The sequence below is a fragment of the Miniopterus natalensis genome, chromosome 2, assembly GCF_054644295.1.
Source record: "Miniopterus natalensis isolate mMinNat1 chromosome 2, mMinNat1.hap1, whole genome shotgun sequence".
Classification (NCBI taxonomy): Eukaryota; Metazoa; Chordata; class Mammalia; order Chiroptera; family Miniopteridae; genus Miniopterus; species Miniopterus natalensis.
The window spans coordinates 130,098,261-130,125,199 of record NC_142082.1 but is presented as its reverse complement, the minus strand read 5'-3'; the positions used below and the strand labels follow the sequence as shown (position 1 = coordinate 130,125,199).

At 40.3% G+C, this 26,939-nt stretch overlaps 1 protein-coding gene and 1 pseudogene across 1 annotated transcript in view; one reads left to right on the top strand and one right to left on the bottom strand.

Annotated features, from left to right (window-relative positions):
* Positions 1-26,939, bottom strand: part of GRIP1 (glutamate receptor interacting protein 1) — a 609,495-nt gene that overhangs the window by 347,948 nt on the left and 234,608 nt on the right. The window lies entirely within an intron of this gene.
* On the top strand, positions 22,368-25,885 carry LOC148093816 (large ribosomal subunit protein eL33-like; annotated as a pseudogene).

The window sequence follows — 26,939 nt, the reverse complement described above, 5'->3', positions numbered from 1 at the left end:
TTCCAACCATTCTGTAAAGAAACCTTGTGCCTATTTGCATCAATAGATGGCCTTTGAGTTTAGCTTTTTTTCATTTAGCATATTTTTGAGGTTCTTCCACGTTGTAGCATGTACTGGGACCCCATTTTTCTAAACTCCTTTAGAAGTAGCTTTATCTCTAGGACACCACAAGTGAATGTAGAACACTAATAGAAATCCAACTTTTAAATCCTAACACCTATTTTTTCCTTTCTATTGAATTTATTGGGGTGATGCTGGTCAACAAAAGTATACAGGTTTCAGGTGCACAATTCCATAACACATCATCTGTTCACTGCATTGCGTGTTCACCACCCCAAGTCAAGCCTCCTTCCATCACCATTTATCCCCCCTATGCCCTCCTCCACCTCCCTCTACCACCCCACCCTCAAGCAAAAAAGAAAAAAAAGAGAAAAAAACTCACAGACACACACTAACACCTATTTTTAGTTGCATTTCCCTTTTCATAATCAACTTGCATTTAATCTGCTATATCATCATTATAAGAAATTAATCAAAGAGCAATCAATTCAGAACTCATTACAAATTCCCTTATTAAAGAGTTCACAGAACTGATTCCTCTCTGTTGAAACTCGCTCTTACATCATGAGAACTGCATGTTTTTTCACTTTTCTTGGTTTGGCCCCAGCATGAAACTGAGTAGGAAATGAGCCTAACCAAGTTCATCTAGTCCTATGATTCACCCCTCAAATCTATACCCACGTCTTCCAAATCTCTTGAGACTATACTCTCACCGTAACTTCTACATTTAAGCTGCCCCCTAAAAATTCTCCTTGGACATCTTCTTGGCGACTCAAACTCAGTTTGTTGAACATATCCCTTCTCTTCACACCTACATTTTCACATAACTGCCATATCTGCTCTTTTATTTATGTCTTTCCCTCCAATCCCTTTTATACACTAATCCCACACTAACCTTTCTAAACTGCAGCTCTTTTCTGGTTATACCTCTACTAAAAAAAAAAAAACTACAACAGTGCCCTGGTACTTAAACAAAGAATTTAAGCTCCCTAGCCTGCCATTTATAACTATCCAACATGCTTACTTAAGACCTTTATGAATGAATGTCTTTCTTCTATTAACACTTACCAAGTGCTCACTATGTGTCAAGCACTAAGTGCTGTATTATGTCATTTAATTCACAAAACCCAATGAGGTAGTTACTGACCCAGTCTCACAGATGAGGAAACTGAGACACACACCAATTTATTTGTCAAGGTAACATATCTCTGGGAGAGAGCCAGGATTCCAACTTAGGTCATCTCATCCAGGTCCCACATCCTTAACCAGCATAATACAGAATTCACCTTTCAGCAAAGAATGGATGTGTGTGTGTGTGTGTGTGTGTCTGTGTGTGTGTAAGCATGCCCAGCCATGCAACACATGTCTTTTTGGGAGCCTTACTGTCCTGTACATTGTACTCTAAAGCACCTAGTTTCAGGGCACATTGTCTTGTATGTCTCCAAGTCCTCTTCTATGCAGCTGTGAATCTTAGCGGCAGAACCCCAGTGAGATGTGGAAGGGAGAGTTGCATGGTCCCCTCTAAAACAAGGTTTAACTCTGAATGGAAAGTAAGGGCAAAGGATGTTAAATACACAGCAGTTATGCTGCTAGGAGAAATATTCTGCTCGAATTTGCCTCCTGGCGACCTGCTTCCTCCACCTGCTTTGGCTGTGTGCTGTCCTGAGAGACAGAGCTCTCTGAGTAAGCCTGTTAATGATTCCTCTTTGAGGGTCTTTATCATCCTGCACTGGAATATAGGGCCCTGATTTTATAAATAAGAACCTGAAGAAGCAGAGAGATCCAAGTGAGTCATCTAAAGTCACATAGTTCCTGCCCTGCCAGGGCTGGAGCGCTGTCCAGTGCACCAAAGGGTCACTGGTTTGATCCTTAGGGCGTGTATGGAGGCAGTCGATTGATGTTTCTCTCTCACATCAATGTTTCTCTCTTCCTCTCCCTCTCCCTTCTTCTATCTCTAAAAATTAATGAAAAAGCATATCCTCATGTGCGGATTAAAATAAATAAAGTCACACAGTTCCTTAGTCTCATTAAGAAAATTACATTTTTAGAGGGTGGAAAAAAATCTAGTTTCCATCTCTGGCACTTATTTCTATCAAATGGGAATACCCAAATAATCATATTCTCCAAATTCAAAAAAAAAAAATGATCCACACGATCAAACTAGAGAGCAGCCGATCTGAGTTTCCATCCCAGTTGTGGTCCTTTCTTGCTACGTGAACTTCAATTTGGGCAGCTCCAGGGACCTCAAGGGTTGGAGCTGTGACCGCAGGCTGTGGGGGCCTCCCCTCTTTCCCGTGCACCCCCTGGCATGCTGACTGTCCTCTCCGCCCCAGGCTGTCTCCCCGCTGGGGGAGGCCCCTGGGTGGAATTCGCGAGTTCCCAGAAGAGCACTCCGACTGACCCAGCGTGGTGTGTGTCCATCGCCAGGCCAATTACCATAGCCAAGGAAACGGTACAATATAATTATGTCAGTTTTGATCAATCAATAATGAACAAATTGGAGTGGAAATGGGTATTTTAAATATGGGATTGCTATTCCCAAGGGAAAAAAAGCGCTTCAGGGCAGACCTATAGACGTTCACCCCATCATGCAAACGGAAAGCGTTAAGTGTTTTTCATTACATAAATGGAAGATTTGGTGACTTCTTAGAATTTTTTTAAAAGAAATACAAGAAACAGTATCACATAGATATGGGCCCAATACACAGCTCTTCTGGGTTTGTGTGGCTAAAACAAAAATAGCATTGAAGGAATTACTCACCTCCACATGCCATATGTTAGTTACATCAGTGAAGGATTAATGCAGCCAGAGGCGCGTGACATCTTATTTCCCATGGAATTTAAGAGAGCCTGTATTTATTTGGGTCTAGATAAAATTTTGAGAATATATCGTATTTGTTGGAATATGCAAACAACTGAACATATAATTTAGAACTTGTTTAAGGGAGACATAGGTTTGCTCAGCGACTTGCCTGTCTGGAAGGGAATGTGATCTCAGTGAAAGATTGAAACAAAAGCTTGATGTGCATTTACCAAGAATGCCAAGGAAGGACTTCCTACCCTGAATAGCAGGCCTTCCTAACTGAACTCGAATGTTCCTCCTAACGCTAAGATCCTCTGATAGAATTATGCCATCCTAAGTCCCCTGAAGGGATATGCATGGACAGAAGAGGCTGTATTTGTAAATCACAGAGCAAATGGGAGAGGATACAGAAAATACTGTTAGCTGGATTTTTGAGTCACTGACAATCACTGTCATTACCATCATCTATAAATAAGACACCATGCGATTTTGACTTGTAATATTATATTAGGAGTTAGTTTTTCTTCCAAGAGTTTAAGATAAGATGACCCACTGCTCTAAAGAATAAAGCCGCCTAGGAGGGGAATGAACAGCTATGACTTATACGTAGATGGATCCAGCCCTTAAATGTCAGAAGAGTTGATCAGACGACTAACGCTAAAAGGTGCCCGCGCGTGGACTCGGGGACGGAGGACCAGGCTCTGTCGGGAGGCCTGCCTTCCGCAGGGACCCGTGGGGCTTGCCTAAGTCACTTAACTTGCTTGTATCCCAGTTTGTTCATCTCAAAACAACACTCAGGTTGGGTTCTAAGGTCACTTTCAACTTTAATATTTCTTTAAATTATTCCACATGGGAAAAATACAGCTTGAGATAATAACGTTGATGACACAAAATGCCCCAGACAAATGGAATGTGGTAGCCAATCAATTTTCAACAAAACAAGTATATTACAGGTAGAAAACCATTCTTGGGAAAGAAAAATAAGCAATGTAGTCATAAAACAAGCAAGGTTGCCCTGCTTCTACATAACTGATGCTTCTCCTAATTCGTTTGGGATTTCTTGAGTCAAACTAAGTACAGGTAAGATTTAAATCATCTAGTATCTCACATTCAAAACCTGTCAGTTCGATGATCACTGTTTTTAACAGAAACAAATGGCTTTTATGCTTGTAAACCTTGGAAGGTAGGGATAATCTATAAATGTGCTCCCTTTCTCTTTCCATTTTTCCCTCTGCTCCCCCAACCCCCTCCTCACTTCCCACCTCCCCTAGGCTGAGGAAGGAAACATCCGCTTCATGTGTGTTCAAATTTGCACACACAGGAGCAGGGGCCAGTCATCTTCCCAAAGTACATGTAACAGTTCTCATTCTATCCTTTTGGCCCCTTATCAAGAGAGAGAATCCTAATTAGATGTCAATTCTGGGAAGCAGAAAGGATGTAATTATAAGAATTTCCAAAAATAAAAAAATCTTGTTAATCCTTTCACTGGTGAGAGATTACTTAAAATTACCCACACCAATTCCAAAAAATTCTCACACTATGCACATCTTGGAGATTTTATTTTTCTCCAAGAAATATTTTTGTTTTTTCCTCCAGGAACAGCAATGCAGGGCATTTTTCAATGAAATAAAAGAAAGTGAGCAGTCCTCTTAAAATATAGTTTAATGAACAAAATAAACTGAGGAACAAAACAGATCCAGAGGCACAGATACATGGAACAGACTGAGAGAGGTCGGGGGGGGGGGGGGACACGACGGGGAGTAACTGTAATAGTTTCAAAAATAAAAATTAAATTTTAGAAAAACTTTACAGTAAAAAAAATGTAGTTTGAACATCTCAGATACTTTAAAGGCTGAATTATCTAACTTTAGATGCATACACTGTTTCATAAAGTAACAATGTTTTTACACAGACATATCACAATTACTGCTCAACATCTATTAGAACAGACAAACAACAACAAAAAACACTATGCTAATTTGTAAATACAAATGACCTTTTTTCAAAAGGTCTAAACCATATATCCTGGAAGGACCTCAGTAGAGAAGGTGAATGGGTCACACATAACTGCCCTGAGCAGCTTTCCCGCACAGCTTTCTCTCGCCTGGGTGATTCGGGAAGAAAACCGAGAAGGGTGGTTACCATGGAGGAGCTCCATGCCTAATTCAGTGCCATTCCACATGTGCACAAGGTGCCAGGCCGTAAGTGAAAGTGGCTCACATGCTCCTATGCGTAACAGATAAACAAATTCCTCCTTCACTAATTCAATAACCCTGCCCTGCATGGACCATGGCAGGTCAGAATTTCAATATGAATAGGAGCAGTGCTAAGAGAGAGCTTATAAAATGTACATTATCTGCTTTGCAATTTAAATATTATCAAGTGTGGCTGAATTATATGTGTGTGTGAGGTGAGTTTATTTTTTGTATCACAGATTAATCAAAATATGATCTCCCGGAGCCTTTAAAAAGATATTGCTATAACACAGCAATGATTTGTTTAGTGAAAAACAAATGAAAGCACCATACATAACAAATGTGAATTTCAAGATCCTTTTCTAGCTTTTTGTTACATTCATGTTTATAAATCAGTTTTGTAACCAGTGCCAGTTTTTCTTAAGAAAAAATACCAAATAAATCATCTCTGTGAGAATCTCAGAGTAAATGGTGCTTCTTGGCAGATAAGATTAAATAAAAGATGAGGTCTAGGATTTACCAACATGTTCAGAATTCCATGAGTTCATAAATATTCTCCAAAATTCCTTAATAGTCAATGATAGATTATTATCTCAAAGGAAAGAAATTTCCCTAACAACAATTCCTGCCAGAAAAACAATTCCCTCCACTCAGGTGAATTTTTTGGTGAAAATCCCAGTTAAAACTCCTCCAGCCAATATATTTATCTCAACTATTTTATTTATTTATTTATTAAATATATCTTTATTGATTTCCGAGAGAGGAAGGGAGAGGGGGAGGGAGAGAGACAGAAACATCAGTGATGAGAGAGTCATTGGTCGGCTGCCCCCTGCACGCCCCCGACCGGGGATGGAGCCCGCAACCCGGGCCTGTGCCCTGACCGGGAATCGAACCGCGATCTCCTGGATCCTAGGTGGACGCTCAGCCACCGAGCAACGCCCGGCCAGGCATCAACTATTTTAGAGCAAAATTAAAACCACAAAGATTATATAGTTCTAAAAGTTGAAAAATCTTAAACAATAATTCCACCTCCTGTCACATTTTAGAAAATGAACAGAAAAGTTTGGGGGTTTTCCCAAAGCATCTGTCTAGTTATATAAGCTCTAACTCTAGAACTATGAAAAAATAAGCGAGTGATTAAAGCAGATTTTAAAAAATCAAATATAGTTATTCCATGAACAATGACATACATCACGTCAATATAAAATCCGGGGAGACTTAAAATCAGTCATCATCATCATCATCATCACTAAAACTCATTTTGATGGAGTTACAGAAAAATCATCTATTTTCAGAATAATTTCTCTTTCATAGGCTCAGATCCTCTGGAAATTTTATTTTTTTGCTAATCCTCACCCCAGGATATTTTTTCCATTGATTTTTTATAGAGAAAGTGGAAGGGAGAGATGGAGAGAGGGGGAGAGAGAGAAACATGATGTGAGAGGCACATCAGATGGTTGGCTCCCGCACACCCACCAACCAGGGCTGGGGATCAAACCTGCAACCCAGGGATGTGCCCTTGACGGGGAATCGAACCCAAGATCCTTCATTACAAGGGCCGGCGCTCTAACCACTAAGCCTCAGCAGCCAGGGCGATCCTTCTGACATTTTAATTCAGGCTTTTTGCATTTCATGAGATTGTAAACTGTGTTGTCTTTAAGATGAAGCAAAGGATGGTGAAATTCTGAATCAGAACCCACCATAGAAGAGACATTATTTAGGGATAAAGTTAAATCAGCAAACATTTGAGAATGTACTAAAAAAAAGCACATACTTATTAGAGAATTTTCTGGGAAGGTCTTTCTAGCTCAATCTTTCATTATATGTGTATAAAGTTCTTGGGGTAATCTGAACCACTAGGTAAACTGAAGACAGAGGTAAGTTTCTTTCAAGAAACAAACAACATAAGAAGAAAAGGGCAACAACGCTTCTGGTTTATCAATGGCACCATTAACTAAGATGTGAATGTCATCAGTAAATCCCACCACGTTTTAACTTTAATGTAAATGCTTTTTCCAAGCCATCTAAAGGAACACAGGACATAAACTTCCAAATTATGCCAGAGACTAATTAAGACAGATACGCCGTAGATGTAATTGAATTAAGCCATCTAACCCATTTTGAGAGGATTGGTTTTACAGATCAGTCTCACCCTTTAATACTTTGCTACAGCAGTAAAATATAAGTGGCTGCTCCCCCTACTCAATTCAGAGAGGCCGGGAAACTGAAACCAAAAGATGCACTGAGAGGTCGTGATGTTATGTGACGTGTCTTCTTTAAAAGCCCTGGCTATTTAACATTTAATGAACTGCCAAGTGCCTGCATCCACTGCAACACACTCTGTTTACTATCCAACAGTTTGAAGTTGGCGACTCAACATACATCTAACTCCATAAAGTTATATGTTATATAATGAGATAAATCACAGGGGAAAACGTGTCAGTTTTGCGTCTAAAGCAAATCCCTTTTGATGTTTAGCATCTTATTCTTAGCATGACCTTGCAAGTCAGATAAGTTAGGACGTGATTCCCTTTAAGTTACCACATTTGATGGATAAAGGACTACTGCCTTAGCTGTAGCATCCTCCTAATGGCTAGTGTAAGGATATTTCTTGGACACCACCGCAAGTATTTCTCCTTGTAGGCTTATTTTGTAAACTTACAAAGTATCCCCGTTGTTTTCCAGTTCTAACCAAAACTAGTACGGTGCAGGCATTTGAGAGAGATTTTTTTTATTCTCTTTGTACAAATATATCACAACACAAACCCAACAAGGTATACATTTGATTCATTTTATATATCGGTTGTAAGAAATTTGTACAATGAACGTAACATAATTAAAAGTTCCCACGGGTTTTGTTTTGTTTTTAACCTCCAAAATTTCAGGAATTATGCATGCAAGCTGACAGTATTTTTTGACGTGATACAAATCTTAGTTAAATTCTTTAATATATTATGGAAACTAAATTTAGGAAACATAGACTGTCATTACATCAGAGCAGATTATTCATGTAAAAGCATTACAGAAGAGAAACATAAAACTAAAACTCATAGATTACTCTGTAAAAGCCACATAGCCATATTATTAAAGCAAATGTCAAAGAATTATAATTTTACATTATTGTATTGTTGCCACCACATGAATTTTCAACTTTCAGCTTTCATCAATCACAGCAGAATTTCTGGCATTTAGACTAAATTCTAAATTCTCATGGATGTCAATACCACAGAAATGGACTCTAAATTATTTATTGGTCAACACTCAGAGGTTGTAGATGGGATATATTACAATAAGACATCAAAAGGCTAGGAAGAATTCGAACTGAAATACAAGTTTTTAAGATCCTTATTCAAGAAGATAAAAATAATTTTTAATTTTGCAAATGTAGATCATATATAACTGTCAGTTCTACCCGTTTAGGACACATCATAAAGGCTTTGATCTCTGCAGGCAGATTTCTCTCTGCACCCTGGGGCATTTCTGGGCATTTTAAACCTATTGGGAGAAAGCTAACCCTCACCAGGAACTTAAAGGACTGCTAAGTACAAGAAAAACTCTAGTCCTCTATTTATAAGCTAATTTACAAATGTCTTAATACAGATATATTATTTTATTATTCTACAGGTATCACTGCTTCTAGTTAACAGCAAATAAAAGGTCCCTTAATTTAATAACAAAATTATGAACATGCAGAGAAAAGCATCTGAACTTCCTTATGCAAACAACACCTCAGATTCATCACAGGTAACTGTCTAGAAGTCTGTATCAGGAGCATTAATCATCACCATCAACTTGAACGTGATCAATTATTTCTTCCAAATAAGCTAGCCTACCCTAATCTAAAGAAAAACACAGCTGTTTAAAAACAACCCCAACAGAATATAATTTAACCATCTACTCCATTGGCTTCCAAGATAATATTTCTGAATGGTTCGTTACAATGATAACATAATCAATTAACTGCACCTAAAATATTAATCGCTTGTATAGATCTGGGCTCGTTATTCCGTCTAGATGCTATCTGATGGCTGTTTTTGCAACCAATCAAGCCATATGTAGCCCTTCAGTACTTACAGACCGCTCAGCGAGCATACTATCTGGGCAACCTTCTGCAGTTAAGATGAAAGCACGCTCAAGGTTTATTGTTACCCTGGGCACGCGAGCAGGAACGGGAGGGTGGACAGGGGAGCGCTTACTTCGAAAATGCTCGGACGTGTAATAATAGACATCCTCATAGCCCTCGTGGTAATCCTCTTCTGGCCGGTACTTTTTCCCCTTTCTCCTCCTAGATCTTCTTATCTGCCTGACGAAGCCCAGGAAGCGCTCCATCTCTCCCGCCCGGCGCCGCAGGAGCCGCAGCCCAGCCCCGGGCTCCGAGCCGCGCTACCGGTGCACCTGCCCCTCCGCGGCCGCCGGCGCCCAGGCTCGAGCCATGGGAGGGGCAAGGGCAGCGCCGCGGGGCTGCCCTGGCAAGACTTCTCACTTTGCTCAGTACACTGTCAGGTGTGCAATTAAAGAGAAAAAAGGGGGGGAAAGAGGGAGAAAGTAAAACGATACAGACTAAGGGAAAAAATAAACAGCGGAGCATTGGACTTCCAACAGCTTCCAAACAAAAGAGCACGAACTTCGAGGAGAGATGCAGCCGAGGGGAGTCCCGGCGCCAGAATTTCACGGTCCAACATCTCCAGCCTCAGGGGCGGGGCGAAGGGGAGAGGGGCGGGGCGCAGGAGCCGAGGGGGCGGGGCGCAGGAGCCGAGGGGGGCGGGGAAACGCGCTGGTCAATGGACCAAACCAAAGCTGGAGAAGGAACCAACTTTTTCTTCTTACCCGCGAATCCCACCCCCTAATCTAACGCCCTTTACAGCAAAGCCCAGGGCTTGGGAAACTTCTGGCAAAGCTGCAGCTTTGCCCTGGGCAGCTGATTAACCCTTGGCGCGCTCTCGCGCATCACACTAATGAGCAGTAAAGTGGTTTCCTCCATACGCACAGCCTCTAGCTGACAAAAGTGCGCCGTATGTGTTAATTGGAGCAGCAGGGAGAAGGCTCGGCAGCTGCTTTCAAATGACACATTTACCCACTGGGCATTAATGTGTTCCAATCGCTATTTGATCTAAATATTAAAATGCACTTCACAGAGAGGCTTCTCTTAGGCTTAGTAACAGCATATCATAATCAGCAAATAAAAGCAATTGCATGGTTCTGGGGGAAAGAAATACAAATAATCCAACTCTGCTTACAGTGAACGCAAATACAAATCTACCTGAGCTGTTACACTTTTTTTTAAAAAAAAATCTGAAAACAAATACACAAAAGAGCAAATAAACGTTAGTTCTTTGCTAGATGGAGAGAGAGAGAAGTTTTGAAAAATGTTCACACTCTGTTCATCCCTTGTCTCTAAAATAACCACTTTTTTTTTTTTTAAGTACTACAATCAGAAACACTTCAGACTGGATGAAAGAGGTACTCTGAAGCCTAGACAGGTCAGCATTAATCATGGACAATCTTTTTCTCTCAAGCTTCTTTCTTCAGGTCTTTAAATGAATGTGAATTTTTAACACCAGGAAAAATTCGATTTGTTTACAATACAATTAATCAACATGTCAGCATATTACCTACTAAACCAATAATATTCTGCAACCCCATGTTCCCAGAAATGTAAGTTTTAAAAAAGCTGCTTACTGTATAAGAGTCGTTCAATACCTACATAGTATCAAGTTTGTAGGACCGTTCCAGAAGGAACTGGTTGCACTTAGCACTGTCTGTTGTTGGATTCACAGGCATCTGTCTCTCTTCTGGATTTAAACAGTTCTCTTTTTTCAGATGTTAATTGTTAACGATGGATTGGGGAGACATTTACTAGAGAGGTAAATATTCACCAACCAAGAACATTTCAGTTCTAAAATGTATAAGTTTAGATCCAATGACCCCCACTATTCCTACAGATTTCCCATATTTTTATGCCTTACAAGTGAGTTTGTGAAGAGAAACCCAAACTTAATGATGCTGACAAAAAGATACTATAAAATCTTTTCCGAAGATCTTTAAACAAAAATTCACTTGTCCTTCGGTTCCAAATCTTTATTATTCTGACTCCCTCAACCAAAATACATTAGAACAGTTAAAAACAGTGCAATGTGAAGATCTAGAATCTAGAGCTTGAATAGGTCAATAAATAAATGATAATAATACATAATCTTTTAATTTAATTCTCCTAACCTTTATAATGAGTTGATGCCTCAATAAATGAAGAAAAGGTTTGAAGATGTTTTAGTGGTTTGCCCAAGATCACAAAGGTAACATTGCCAAGTACTACCTACTACAGGTATTTTTTTTCAAATTCAGAGATTGTTTTATCTAAGAATTATTTGCATTCTGTGATTCATTGTTTCTATGTGAGTTTGCTATTAAAATGGAGTTTGAAAATAATTGTTGGCTTTCATTTTTAACATATATTCTGATTTATGTGATTAATTTCTCAAATACATATGTCCTCAGAGATTATGCAACAAAATTTACCCAGCTATCTCTGAATTATTATAACTCCTAAATTAGTGGAGCCCACATTATTTGTTTTGTCATGTTAAGGTCCCAATTTAATCTAAAAGGACTGACACTATAGAACAGATGATGCTTCATTGGAGAAAAGATCCTATTTTGCACAGACCAACTTAAAACACTCTACCTGAGCCACACAGAGCCTGAGAATTTCTCAAGTAGTGTTAAGCAACCATTTTTGAACAAGAACCAATGCAAACCTGTCTACATACCAAACTTTTTTCAAAAGTTATGCTTGAAGCACCTTTCTTTTCTTTTCCCAGTTTTGAAAGATTTTATTTGAGAGGTTAACATTTCAATATCTGATTATAATTTTTAAAATTGTGGGAAAAGGAAGCTTGATGATACTAAGGGAAGGGGCCAGAGTTCAGCCACATACATCGAGGTAACAGCCCTCTTAAGACAATCACAGAGGCTTGGGAAGCAAGAATAGGGAATCTGCCGCTTCGAGGAGGTTTACCTGGGTCACAGAGAATAAAAGAATGTGGCAGAGTGCCGTGCCAGAGAGGGGGAGCATGCACTGTGTCACAATCCAAAAGACAGAAGGCAAGACACTCACTACGCTGCCCGAAGCGCGGCGCTCCAATCTTCCAGTCAAACTTCCTGGGTCCACACCTCTGAATTTTTCCATTTTCTATCTTAAATCCTCCATAATTAACAAAGGACGACCATTCTAAAATCTAAAAGGACTTGAGGTCGTGCAGCAGTTAGCTAATACCCCCCACAATAACTGACAAATGAGTGACGCCCAAGGCCCATTCGGTTAGGTTTACTGCTCCCTCCGAGAGGGGCGCCCTCTCGCCCCAGAGCGGCGCCCTCTCGCCCCAGAGCACGAACCTAGTAAGCGGTGTCCGGTTACCGCACTCTACAGTCTAAATAGGTGGGTAGTTCAGAGGTTGCCAATGGCAGGTAGAACACGTATCTCCCACAAATGTGCTTTGTTTGGCTCACATATGTGTTGCATTTTGTTTGTTTTTGTTTGAAACTGGGCCAATATTTAAGAGTCAGGTATTTCACAAATATATTAGACATTTGACTTTTTTCTTGAAAAGTCAAAAGATCTGGCAACTCTGGACCCAACTCCAGTGTGGCAACTATTAATTAAAGCTGAGTGGTGGCTGCCACCCATAAATATGTACTTTCCACTGAGTGACAGTTCCCCTGGGCCAATGCTCTCATTCAGTTGCCACCTGGCCCTGCAGGCATTTACGCCTGTGATCCTTGGTTGAGGTACTATGCCGACTAGTTCCAAAACACTAATTTCTTCAAGAGAAATTGCAGCTCCCCTATATTTTTAGGTAAAGAAAACAGATTATTATGACAAATTGGTTTTAGTTGAGCTAAATGTTCACCAAACTATAAAATTAAATCTCTTAGGAAAAAAATTGTTCACATGAGAAAATAAAGCAGGTTGAATTATTCAACAAAATGTGCTTCAATAAAGAATTGCAAATATATATTAGCAAATATACTGTTTTAGAAGGCTAATCCTTTTCTTTCTGCGAAGCAGACAATTGCCTGAGCAGCATTTACGTGGTTTCCACACTCCTCTGAATTAGATGCTCCACCTCCTTCTAGGAAAAGAGGAATGGACCAACCACTGAGATTAAATCTTCAGTTTACAACCACCCCTAGGTCACTCAGTAAGTAGTACTCTTTTGTGTATATTTAGATTGAGTAAAGGTTACAGTATTTTTTGAGTAGCAGTATGAACATACAGTTTATTAGAAGAATCTTTGAGACATTAAATCGATTTGACCCTTTTAAGATACCACTGTGTTTACATGGGATGCCATGAACTGGCAGACTCCCTGTGACCTTAGGGGAGGCACTGTGACATACTGACCTCGGCAGAATAGGAAGGGGAAGCACTCTGGTCCCAGCAATGATAGTGTTCTTAACCCTGTCAGACTCAGCACCACTTTGTTGTAGCCAATGATCTGTAATACCCCACTTAACTAGTCTAAATGAAATTCCTAGATCATGTGACCCATGCATACATAATTTAAACATAAAATATCTTATAAATAATAGATTTAAGTATGTTTAATAATATGTATTTAAATTAGTAAATCTTAGGACAGCCACACCAGAAGATGTAGTTAGATCCTTGCACTCACTTCTTTTTTTAATGTATTGATATATATGGGGGGGACAAACAGACATCGAGTCTTTGTTCCACTTATTTATGCCTTCATTGGTTGCTTCTTGTATGTCCCCTGACCTGACTAGGAATCAAACCCACAACCTTAGCATTTTGGGACCAACTGAGCTACCATGCCAGGGCCAAAAGAGGATCAGAAGCCATTCCATACAATATAGTGAGAATAAAATGGTCGAGTTACAGGTAGACGACGTAGTAAAAATTAGTATTATCACACAGAACATATTAAAACTGTGAAGATATTTCATGTCAAAAGAGTGAAAAGAGAAGTCACAAACTTGGAGAAAATGTTTGCAAAAGAAACATCTGGTAAGTGACTATTGTCCAAAATATACAGAGAACAAAATACAGAAATACAAAAAGAACTCTTAAAACTTAACAATAAGAAAAACTACCTGATTAAAAATGGGGCAACCCAGCCGGCATGGCTCAGTGGCTGAGCATCAACCTAGGATCCAGGAGACTGAGGTTTGATTCCGGGACAGGGCACATGCCCAGGTTGGGGGCTCGATCCCCAGTCAGGGGCATGCAGGAGGCAGCTGATCAATGACTCTCTCATCATTGATGTTTCTATCTCTCTCTCTCCCTCTCCCTTCCTCTCTCTGAAATCAATAAAAATGTACTTTAAAAAATAGGCCAAAGACTTTAACAGATACCTCACCAAACATAGACAGATGGCAAATAAGCACATGAAAAGATGCTGCACATCATATGTCACGAGGGAAATGCAAATTAAAGCAACAGTGAGATACTACTACACACCTACTGGAATGGCCAAAATCCGGAACACCGACACCACCACACGCTGGCGACGATGGGGAACGACAGGAATTTTCCTTCGTTGCCGGTGGGAATGCAAAATGGTATAGCAACTTTGGATGACAGCTGGTTTCTCACGAAACTAAACATATCATTACCATATAGTTCATCAACTGCACTCCTTGGTATCTACCCAAAGTATCTAAAAATTTATGTCCACACAAAAGGCTGCATTTGGGTGGTCATGGCATCTTTACTCATAAGTGCCAAAACTTGGAAGCAACCAAGATGTCCTTCAGCAGATGAATGGATAACTGTGATACATTAGATAACGGGATATTATTCAACCCTCCAGGGAAATGAGCTACCAAGCCCTGAAAAGACATGGAGTAAACGTAAATGCATAGTACTGAATGAAAGAAGCTGAAATGAAAAAGGCACATGCTGCATGAATCCAACTATATAACACTCTGGAAAAAGCAAAAGTGTGGAGAGAGTAAAAAGATCAGTGGTTGCCAGGAGTTGGGGCGCGGGAAGGATGACAGGCAGAGCACAGGGTTTTTAAAGCAGTGAGACTACTCTGTATAATACTATCATCATGGACACGGCTCACTATACACTTGTCCAAACTCATACAATGTACAGCACCACGAACAAAGTCTAAGTAAACCATGGGCTCTAGGTGACAATGATGTGACAACGCGGGTTCATGGTTTGTAACAAACGTACGGCTCTCACGGAGGAGGCTGGCAATGCGGCAGGCCACGCGTGTGTGAGGAGGGCGTCTATGGGACACCTCTGCACCTTGCCTTCAATTTTTCTGTGAACCTATAACTGCTTTAAAAAGTAAAATCCAATTAAGATAAAACACCTTATGCCTCTGTATTTAACAGGATTAGCTCCTAGGCTCAAGTAATTATAAGTTTTCGCTTACAGGAACATTTATTCATACAGATATTTGAAAGTTGTACAGATACAGGAAAAATTCTCAGCTTGTAAGAGTGTCACCCTCATTTCAGTACTTTAGCACCCCAGGCCCCATCCACAAAATGCTGGTAGCCCCTTTCACTCCCATTTTGCCCAACATTGTGACAACCAAAATGCCCATATAAATTTCCAATGGGGACATGCGGGCTGCCTTGGCTGACAATCACAGAACTAGACTAACCAAGCAAATGCTGCCTTACCCTGGAATTCTTCCCATGCGCTGCAACAATTCCTCGCCCCTTGGTGTTGTCCTTGCTTAAGATACTTTGAAGTGTGAAGGCTAATTTGATCACTCAGCTACTTAACAGTTGATACAGAAAGACAGGTAATATTCTAAGAAATCTGGATGGTGTAATTCTTTTTGTGTTGTTGTTCTTCATGAATTTATACCAAATTTAAGAGAAATTAAGTTTCAAAACAAATGCTTCAAATTAAGAATAAGTGCTTCACACCAAGACCAAGGCATTTAAATTATTATTCTGCCACTAACTGCAGATTTACTGGAAAGAAAATGCTGTCTGTTGGTATACTAAAATTAAGTCATTCTCAATAAAGAGTCACCAGAGCCCTGCAATCAACACTCCAATTCTCACATTTATTTAAGTAGTAAATACACTTGTTTTCATTATTTAAAAAAATATAGTAAAATAATTTTACTAATGGTCATGATCCAAATAGGGCTCATCAAGCCTGAAGTAAACTAGTTTTAATGTAAAAGTTTTTTTTGTTGTTTTTTTTTAAATTCTCACCCAAGGATATTTTTTCAATTGCTTTTCAGAGAGAGTGGAAGGGGGAGAGGGGGAGGGAGAGAGAGGGAGGGAGGGGGAGAGAGAGAGAGAGAAACATCGATGTGACACATTGACTGGTTGTCACTCACACGCACTGACGGAGGCTGGGGATCGAACTTGCAACCAATGCCTTTGGCTGGAATCAAACCCAGGACCCTTCAGTCCAAGGGCCAATGCTCTAACCACTGAGCAAAATCATATAGGGTGTAAAAGTACTTTTTAAAATAATTCTCCTTAGGCACACATATCTGTGGGTAAGTAGACACATCCACAAAGAGATAGGCTTTCAATTGCTCCTGGCAGATGGTAGGTGCTCAATAAATCTTTTTGTTGCATTCATATGATAGATGTCAAGATACCTTAGTTAACAAAAGAGAAAAAAAAGTAGTAACATAAAATTTTTAAAGAAGTTTAGATTCACAAAATTTGATGTTAGAAAAGATTTCAAAGCTCATTCCCAGCCTTTCTATTCCCCTCTCCCCACCGATACTCATACCCTAGGTCCCACCAGATCTACACTAGAAATTGCGTAAGGTCCAGTCATAGAGCTGTCTCCTCTTGACACACCCTGACTCTACTCTGGAGCGGAAGAGTGGACTTGTCCTCTACACTCCAACAGTACTTTGCTTCTGCCTCTTTTAAATTGATAACTCTTCCCCCTGCACAGTGACCCTTAACTCAAAAGTCTAGTTAGTTAGTTTAGAGTAGTAGTTATTACTAATTGGAGATATGGACAGTGGTATGCACATTTTCATTTGAAGTGCTATCTTTGTTTTATTTCAGGGAAAATTATAAATATATACTTAATTTACTTATGACTTTTAACTCTATTTTTTCTCTCTAAGGCTTTTTTAGTAAATTAACCAACAATAATATAGCAACAACAGTATCAAATTTAAATGTCTTGCTATGAGCCAGTCTCTAAGAGTTTCATGTACTCATTTAATCCTCCCAGAATCTTATAAATTTAATACGGTCACTTATTCTCACTTGCAGGTGAAGAAAGAAGACACAACAAGGTTAAGTCACTTGATGGTAGCCACAGGACTAAGGTTGGCACATACTGAAATAAAATTCAAAACCCTCACATACATAATTTTTTACATTTTTAAAATTTTTCAATTATAGTTGACACATAATATTATATTAGTGTCAGGTGTACAACATAGTGGTTAGATATCTATATAACTTACAAAGTATTCACCCCATAAGTATAGCACCCCTCGGATACCATGCATAGTTATTACAATATTATTCACATATAATTTAAATATATATCCCCCTAATAATAAACCAGGCAGTTTAGAGTTTATGCTCTTAAATATCATGCTATACTGCCTTTCGAGAGTTATTTTAATCTAACAGTAATTTTTAATGATTATAACAAATTGCTGTGGTATTTAGATGTCACTGGATACAAATGAGTGATCTAATGGGTTTATTTAAAATTTATAATATGCTAGAATTTCTTTTGCAAATATATAAATGATGACTAAAAAAACTTCATTTTTTAATTTTACTTTTCAATTATAGTTTACATTCAATAGTATTTTATATTAGTTTCAGGTATAGAGCATAGTGGGTAGATAATCATGTACTTCACAACATGATCTCCCATATTTCAAGTACCCACCTGGTACCATACATAGTTATTAGAATATTATTGACTATATTCCCTGTGCTGTACTTTGCATCCCCATGACTATTTTGTAATGACCTATTTGTACTCTTAAATCCTTCACCTTTTCCACCCAGCCCCTCTCCCCCTTCCCTCCCCTCTGGAAACATCTTTCTGTTCTCTGTATCTATGAGTCTGTTTCTATTGTGTTGTGTTCATTTATTTTGTTCTTTAGATTCCACATGTAAGTGAAATCATATGGTATTTCTCTTTCTCTGTCTGACTCATTTCACTTAGCATAAAACCTTCAAGGTCCATCCTTGCTGTCACAATGGTAAAATTTCATTCCTTTTTATGGACTAATAATATTCCACTGTATGTATGTATGTATATGTATGTATGTGTGTATATATATACATATACACACACACCACAACTTTTTAACCCACTCATCTATTGATGGTCACTTGGGTTGTTTCCATATCTTAGCTACTGTAAATAACGCTGCAATGAACTAGAGGTGTATATATTCTTTCAAATTAGTGTTTTGGGTTTCTTCCAGATATATATCCAGATGTGGAATTGCTGGATCATAAGGCAGTGCATTAAAAAAATTTTTAGGAACCTCCATACTGTTTTCCATCCCTTTTCTAATGAAAACCTTCAGATGTGAAGTTAGAAATCTGTGGGGAGAATGTATTTGCTTTTCAAATTCTCTTAGCGCAAAAGAGTTTGAGACCACTGCCTAAATACAGTGGTGGTTCCTTTCACCTTTGTAGGCTGGGAGTGGGAGAGCTTTTACATAGTGGAAATACAGCTGTGTCCTGCGACACTGGGTTAACAGGTCACAGAGAAGATAGGGACGTGAGGGGAGGCTTGGAAGACACAAGTTTAGGCTTGCTGTCTGGCACTCCCGTCAGGCTCCAAGAAAACACACCAAGTGAGCCAAGTAAGCCACTGCCCCTTTAAGTGGAGGGGAACCTGAATGAGATACCCCAAGCAGACCTAAACCAGGCAGCCTGCAGCCAGGCCCACATGTCTTCCAGCCTGAGGCAGACCTGCCAGGCTGAACCCGGCCTTGTTGAGCCCAACTGCAAACTCCCTGCAGACCAGTTAGCAGGAAAATAGAAATGACTGTGGTTGCAAATCACTGGATTTGGGGGGTGGCTCAAAATGCAGCCATAGCCTGGCCAGACATGGCTCAGCGATTGAGCATCGACCTAGGATCCAGGAGACTGCAGTTCAATTCCTGGTCAGGGCACAGGCCCGGGCTGTGGGCTAGACCCCCAGTCGGGGCCCTGCAGGAGGCAGTCGGTCAATGACGACCTTCGTCATTGATGTTTCTCTCTCTCTCCCTCTTCCTTCTCTCTGAAATCAAAAGATATATATATGTATTTTAAATGTAGCCATATTAGTATAAGCTAACTTGTCTAGTACAGTTCATGCTGTCTTACAAGTGTCTATTTTTAAATGTCTTTCTGACCAGACTGGGAGATACATAGAACAAGAGCCACATCTTGTTGGTTTTTAGATCCCTGGTCTCCGGCACAGTACTGGGCAAAAAGTAGATGATTAACACATGTTTAAAGATGGAATGAGTAGATAAAAGAATGAAGTGTTACATTTATTTCTGAGGTTTCTTTCAGTCCTAATAGCAACTGTGGAGCACCCACCCCTGAGCACCGAGTAGGCCCAAATCCACATTGGAGGAGCCTCAGAAATAGACCAGCGACTGCTTAGAAAATGCCTGGGAAAGAGTCCCAGAACATGGCTGGCACTGACCCTTGTTCCCATTGTTCCCGGGATGTGCCTCTTAACACATAACGCACAAATGAGGGGAATCCTACAGGGGCCTCCAGAAATTGAGATCAGCACGTGGGGATGCGAGCGGGCGCGTGGGCGCCCCCTTGCGTCTCGGAGGGGGAGCGGCGTCCCGCGGACTCCTCCGCAAATGCTCCCCGTGGCCTAGCGCCCGGGTTCCCACCACCCGTGATCGCGCGCCGAGGCCCACGGGGGGTCGCCGCCGAGGGTTCCCCCAGTCCGCAGGCGAGAGCCTGGCAGCCGGCCCCTCCAGCGGCTCGCTCGTGGCCACCCACGACTGCTACCGGCGCCTGGGCTCCGCTTCCAGGAGCAGCTCCTGTGGAAGCGCCGAGAGCCCTGGGGAAGCCGTCCCCCACCACCCTGGTCTCCCCGAGGCCGGCCCGGGCCACTGGGGGGCGAGCTTCTTTGGGGGGAAGCCCACTCCCGTTCACCACCACAGTGTTGGGGCCCCCAGAGCACGCGGCATCTCCCCAGGCTCCAGCAGCACGGTCACCCGTGACCCGCTCGGGCAGCCACAGGGAAGCGCCTGGCGGGCAGCCCCGCAAAGCCAGCGCCAGGCCCCATCCTGCGCGCCCCCCCAGCCCCAGGCTCTAGGGGCGCTAGGCTCTCCCGAGCCCCTCCCCCCCTTCCCCCTCCTCCCCCCACCCTGCAGCAAGCAGAAGCAATGGGTTCTTTTATATCAGAACAGCTAAACACCAAAAAGAAGTTGAGAGAGCCCTGCTCTTTACTACCCCAGCCACGCGCGAGCCTTCCTGACACCCTGTAACCGTGCGCCTTCGCCAAGTGGAAAATTAACAAGCAGCCAGAAAAATAAATAAATAAAATCAGGATGTGGAAGAGTGTCTTCAGTTTGAGGATCAGTGATGGCTGCTTCACAGAAAATCTAAATTAGGGTTGGCCGTAACTCTTAAGCACACACACGCATACACACACACCCCTTACTTTCTTTGGACATTAAGAAACCCAAATGTGCCTTCTCTCTGTTATTTATTTTTAGTGCCTGGTTGATGTTTTTGGAATTGGATTTTTCCAGTATTCTGGATTCTAGGGGAATGATCGCACAGTCCACGTAGCCCAAAAGCGAATCCAAGGAAAGACATGCTGGTCCACCTACTTAAGTATCATTGATTCTGTTTCGTGTTCGGAAATAAGAGTTTCATGGCGAGAGCAAAATGTAACATGTTATCAGGAAAGGCTGGAATTTGGAGAGTTATCCTCAGTTGGTCAACTTTAATCTCTCTTATTCTGTTTTTTCTACAAAGATTAAATATAGTTTTAAAAAAATAACATAAACTATTGGATTATTTTTTCCCAGAAGACTGAGTTTGTTCCTACATCTGTAAAAATAACCAAGTTAGTTTTGCAAGTGTACAGAATACCCAATACTTGCCCATTTTCCTGGCCTGATTTGCTAATGGGTACACTGTATGCTAAACAGGATGCAGTACATTATGCCTTTTAAGTATCTCATTGCTGGAGGATGACGGAAGGCCAAATAAACACGGAAAATTACCTTAGTGTCATGTATAATGGGTACTATGCCATTAACTGAAAAGAGAATGCTATTCTGTTTATATTCTCACCACAGACTACGCCTCCACTGAGCCCCAGGTTCCTGTAACAATGCCCAGCTTCCTACTAAGATGCGATGTAGGCATCTCCAAGATAACAAGGTCAGAAACTCTAGACACAGCCCTCAAACCTGTACCTCCCATCATAGTTCACATCTTATTAAACAGCGTTACCCTTCCACCAGAGTCATTCTTGATTCCTCTCTTTTAGATGATCCATATCCAATTTATCAGCTATACCTTCAAAATACATCCCGAATCTACCAATTTTTCTACCCCCCACCACTGCCAAACCCAACCAGCATTTTTCCTAACTAGGCACCATATTTCTACTCTTCCTTATTTTCCATACAACAACCAGAATGATCGTATTAAACATACATCAGAGAATGTCACTTCCCTCCTTAAAACTTTGCAATGAGTTCTATGCGCTCCTAATGCACAAAAAATAAAACTCCACTATCCTTATCAGGGCCTTTAGAGCCCAAGTTGAGCTGGGCCCTATCTAACTCTTTAGCTTCTTCTCATATTACTCCACATAGTGACCGTCTTCCTGTCCCTGACAAAATGCCAAGCCAGAGTCTAGTCCTTTCTGTTCACTCTGCACCAAATGTATTGGTCCCAGATATTTGCATGGATGGATCTTTTTCTTTTTAAATATTTTTTTATTGATTTCAGAGAGAAGAAGCGAGAGGGAGAGAGAGAGAGGTACAAACATCAATGATGAGAGTCTCTGATTGGTTGCTTCCTACTGGGGATCGAGCCTACAACCTGGGCATGTGCCTTGACTGGGAATCCAACCGTGACCCCCTGGTTCATAGGTTGATGCTCAACCACTGAGCCATGCCGGCTGGGCTTGATGGATCTTTTTGTATTATTTAGATCTCAGCTCAAATGTTGTCTCCTCCTGGTGAGCCCACCCCAGATTTTCCCATTATAAAATAGCCCCCACACTTTCCACCATATCACCCTGTCTCTTCTCACTGTGGGAAATTACTTTGAATATGTGCTTACTTGTATGTTATCTATTTCTTCTCTTCTAGGGCATGAACTCCATGAGAGTAGAGACCTTTGCCCTCATGTACACTGCTCTGTCTTTGGGTTGGGAACAGTGCCTGGCAATAAAGACAAACAGTAAGTGCCTATCCAGCGTCGTGCAGCGGTTCAGCATCGACCTATGAACCAGGAGATGGCGTTTCGATTCCCGGTCAGGGCACATGCCCGGGCTGTGGGCTCGATCCCCAATAGGGGGCGTGCAGGAGGCACCCGATCAATGACTCTCATCATTGATGTTTCTCTCTCTCTCCCTCTCCCTTCTTCTCTCTGAAATCAATAAGAACATATTTTTTTTAAAAGACAAATAATAAGCATTTCTTGAACGAATGAATCAGTTGATATGAGATAAGCACATACTGTTCGTGGTTCATGGAAGCATTCTATTTAAATTATACAAAGACCTTTAAAGTTTCCTTCCTAAAAAGTGTATTAAACACCAAAATCGCCCAGCATGAATATGAAATACAGCCAGTCCTAAAGGTTGGTCAAGCTGGCATGGATTAAGTAGCTAGCATGTCACAGATGCTAAATATATTTGATAGCATCAATAAATGAATCTTTAAAACTACAGACCTTCCAAAAGCCTTTTAACCTCATGGTTTTAAACTCCTCACTAAACTTGTAACTAACCTAATGTCAAGTAGAATGATGGCTTGAAATTCTCCCCTCTCTCCTGTTACACGCTGCATAGTAAATATTGATCGTGCAGTATGTAAGGAGGGTACAGTTGAGCGAATAAATGCATAATCAAATGAATGAACCGGCCAAAGATTCAATAATAAAAGTTAAAAAGAGAAGCATGAACATAGGTTAATCCAAATTGGATAAACAACTCCAAAAAAATAAATAACTCTTAAGCCCTTTGGTAACAATCCAGCCTATCAATGACAGCTAGAATTGGAAGAAATCGCTCTAAGAGAAAAAGGTCAGGTAGGTAAGATGAATCATAGGCAAAGCACTCAGAGGAAGAAAAAGAAGAGAAATTTAAATTAGATTAGTCATCACAACTAGAAAGTGAGTCTATAGGAAACTATTTTAAATACCAAGAAAATGTTCCTGTAGCCAAATGAATTGATTAAAAAAAAAAATCTAAGCTTTTGGAAATGCAATGCTTTGGGGCAATAAATCAACCAACCAAGGAAACATAAATAAACAACTAAATGTGTGCCATTTAAAAATAGATTTGTCTTGCTCTCTAGTAGGATGCAAGGACAAGTGAAAGAGAGAGCGATAAAGCTAGAGGAAGGAAGGAAGTGTGAATGAATTCTCAGGCAATAGAAACCATTAAGTAATACATTGTTCAGAACCATCAATATGGAACTTAAATAGATCCTGTGAAGTCTCACAATTACCTAAAAAGACTTCATAATCAGCACTAATTTTTCCCATCACTTGAAAGCATCTAGCTGCATAAAAATAACAACATCTTGCAGCTACAAAAGACTTTCTAGTCTAAATCTTTCTATCTGTAATATATTACATATTCAGGGAAAACATCAGCACTTTGTACATTTTTCAAATCCTTATAATATTCAGATGGCACATTTAGCATTTCAAATTTGGAAATTATTTTTATGTTTTAATATTTAATTTTCTTATGTTCGTTCCACACTTAGTTATTGGTTGACTATATTAATTCATTTTACATGGTAGAAAAAAGAGAAAAAATATTTAAAAACTGAAAGCAAAACCTCAGTTATGCAAGCCCTTTGAAGCCTAATACATTTGGAATCTCAGAACACTTCCTGACATTTCATTTTGCACTAAGTCTAAACAACCACAATAAATTTACAAATGCAGACATGCCACAGTTAAATTTCATTTCACGCTTAGTAAGCAAACATTATCAAACTATAAGCACTGTCCTCCACTGTCTTTTTAACTCAAAATCTTGTAACTGATGTTTGTCGACCTTGAAATATTTCACAGATGGGTGAACTGGCTTAGTTTATTCATCAATCTGCAGACTAGCAAACTTAGGCTGTATGTATTACATAGAGCAGGTGGCTCTATGCTTTATTTAATAAACAACACAAATAATTAGTGATTAGACAGAAGCAAATTAGAGACCCAATTAGGAATTGTTCAGGGGAAAAGTCTCCTAAAAATAATGAGTATTTCTTTCTGCATTCAAATTTCTTTAGAAACATGCTTCCACTTTCCCTTCTTAATGGCAAATTTCCTTAAACGGTCTGCATCAATCTCAATGAAAGCAGGAAAACACTTCCACTGAGGAAATTGTCAGATTATACGGGGCTTTGTGAAACTAAATGAGGACTGAGTGCAGTAGAGCACCAGGTAACTACTGTATCAGTATTTACCTGCATTTTTAGATTATATATAAAGAGGAAGCTTTCTTTACTTAAACATGTTTGGTTTTGTAATACTACCAATTCATCATTTGCATACATCAGTTACTCAGTAAATGCAATAAACAGCATTAAACCATGGAAGAAAAAAAGCTCATATTATACTTTATTTTCCTGATGCCAAAATCCCACTTAGCATGTGAGAGCCTTCTGTTCAACTTTTATTATTTAGTTTAAAAATTGTTACACAGTATCAACCTTCAATTACAAATGATTAAAAAGGCAAATTATTGATGCCAATTTTATTTCAGGGGAAATTTTTTGACAAATCAAACGTTAAAACTGACGATATAAACTAAAAAAATTTTTTACATTGCAATACACATTACTCACAAGTAGGGAAGCTTAATCCTGTAGAACCCAAGATGTTAGTTTCAGTTATGATTTGAGCAGTGGGAGTCAGTTATCCACACCCATACTGACTTTTTCTTTCATATCACTGGTGCATCACTGAGTAATTTATTTCCATAAGCTGTACCCTAGTGACTTCAAAGTTTAAAGAAGTGATGCCATTCTTTCAGCCACCTTAGAGCCTGGGGAGGCCTGCCGGGAACAGAACTGATGCAACGACAAACACAGCTGGAAGGCTGTGCTCCAAGGCCATTTTTGCTGGCTATAAGCTGGGTCTCTGGAACCAGAGGGAGCACACAGCTCTTCTTAAAACTGAAGTTGTTTGCTTGGCTGGGCGTGGCTCAGCGTTTGAGCATTGACCTAGGATCCAGGAGATCACGGTTCGATTCCCGGTCAGGGCACATGCCCGGGTTGTGGGATCCATCCCATCGGGGGCGTGCAGGAGACAGCAGATCAGTGACAATTCTCTCATCACTAATGTTTCTCTCTCTCTCCCTCCCACCCCCTTCCTCTCTGAAGTCAATAAAGATATATTTAAAAAAAATTTGAAGGTGTTTATGCTCGAGACTAAACTGAATTCTGTCTAGGCGAGAGATGTGCTCATGTGTACAAAGCAAAGAACAACACAGTGACTCCTGGTGGCAAACTGAACAAAACAAGAGCAATCTGGGGAGAGGTAACTCATGCTCGTAGAAACAGCGGCCTGGTTCATGCTAAATTCCGAAGCAACCTTCCTGCTAAGGCCATCACACAGAATCCGTATAATGCTGTAGCCCTCCAGGACTTAAACTTTTTGAAAAGTAAATAAAATAAAATGGATTTGTTCTCTTGTTTTTTTTAGAAAAGGTGATGTCATTATTTTAGTGATGTAGTTAAAATTGAACTCCTGTTCAAAACCCACCTATGAACAGGACATCTAAGGACTCTTTTTGTAATGAATTATTAAAGAAAAAAATTCAATTATTTTTATGCAGTATGACTGTCAAAGTTTAACTCACAGAATATGTTCATTAACCCTATCATAGCTGCTCTTTACACCACCTCGTAATCATCAGCTTACTTGACTGTGAGTTCCAGGGCAAAACTGTTCTTTTCGCTGTAGGCTGAATGTCTAAACATATATGTATTCATTGGCTTTTTCAAAAACTTTTACTGAATGCTTACTATGTGACCAGCTGCACTGAGCTGCCCACGCAAAACAAAAAGCAGTCAATGACCATATCTTAACGAAGCTTATATTCTCAGGGGAGGAGAATGACAGTTTATAGAAAAGGTAGAAAACAAAAACAAAAAAAAAACAAAGATCAGTAAGAAGAACCTCCACAGGGTATTTATATCCTTGATTTATATGTATAGTGCTCCATACAAATTTGCTTAAAGAATGAAGCAATTACTACTTAATTCAATCTTCCCCTGGAATCTTACTAACAAAAGAAAAGTCAAATCTCATTATAAGGCCTCCCAACAGGGATTCTCTAAAGGAGGGGCTGATAGAGGGAAGGGTCAGAGCCCCATGGTGAGGAGTCTTTTCCAACTCACAAGGACCCTTCAAAGCCCAGGTCAGGGATTCCTTCCCCAGGAAGGCTTGCCTTATGCGCACCGCCTTCTATCTCCTCCAAGGGGTCTAGGCTTGGGAGTTACAGCGTCCTGAGCTTACTCTGCTAGTCAGGACATTCACTCAGGTGCTTTAGCAAGGAAGTAAGGGTGCTTACCAAGGCCCATGGCTTATTTCTTTCTCATACTAAGGTATGAGCTGGTAGACGGTTGGGAGAGGGTAGGTGGCACTGCTATGTAGTCATCCAGAGACCTGGGTTCCTTCTATCTGACATGCTATACTTTGAA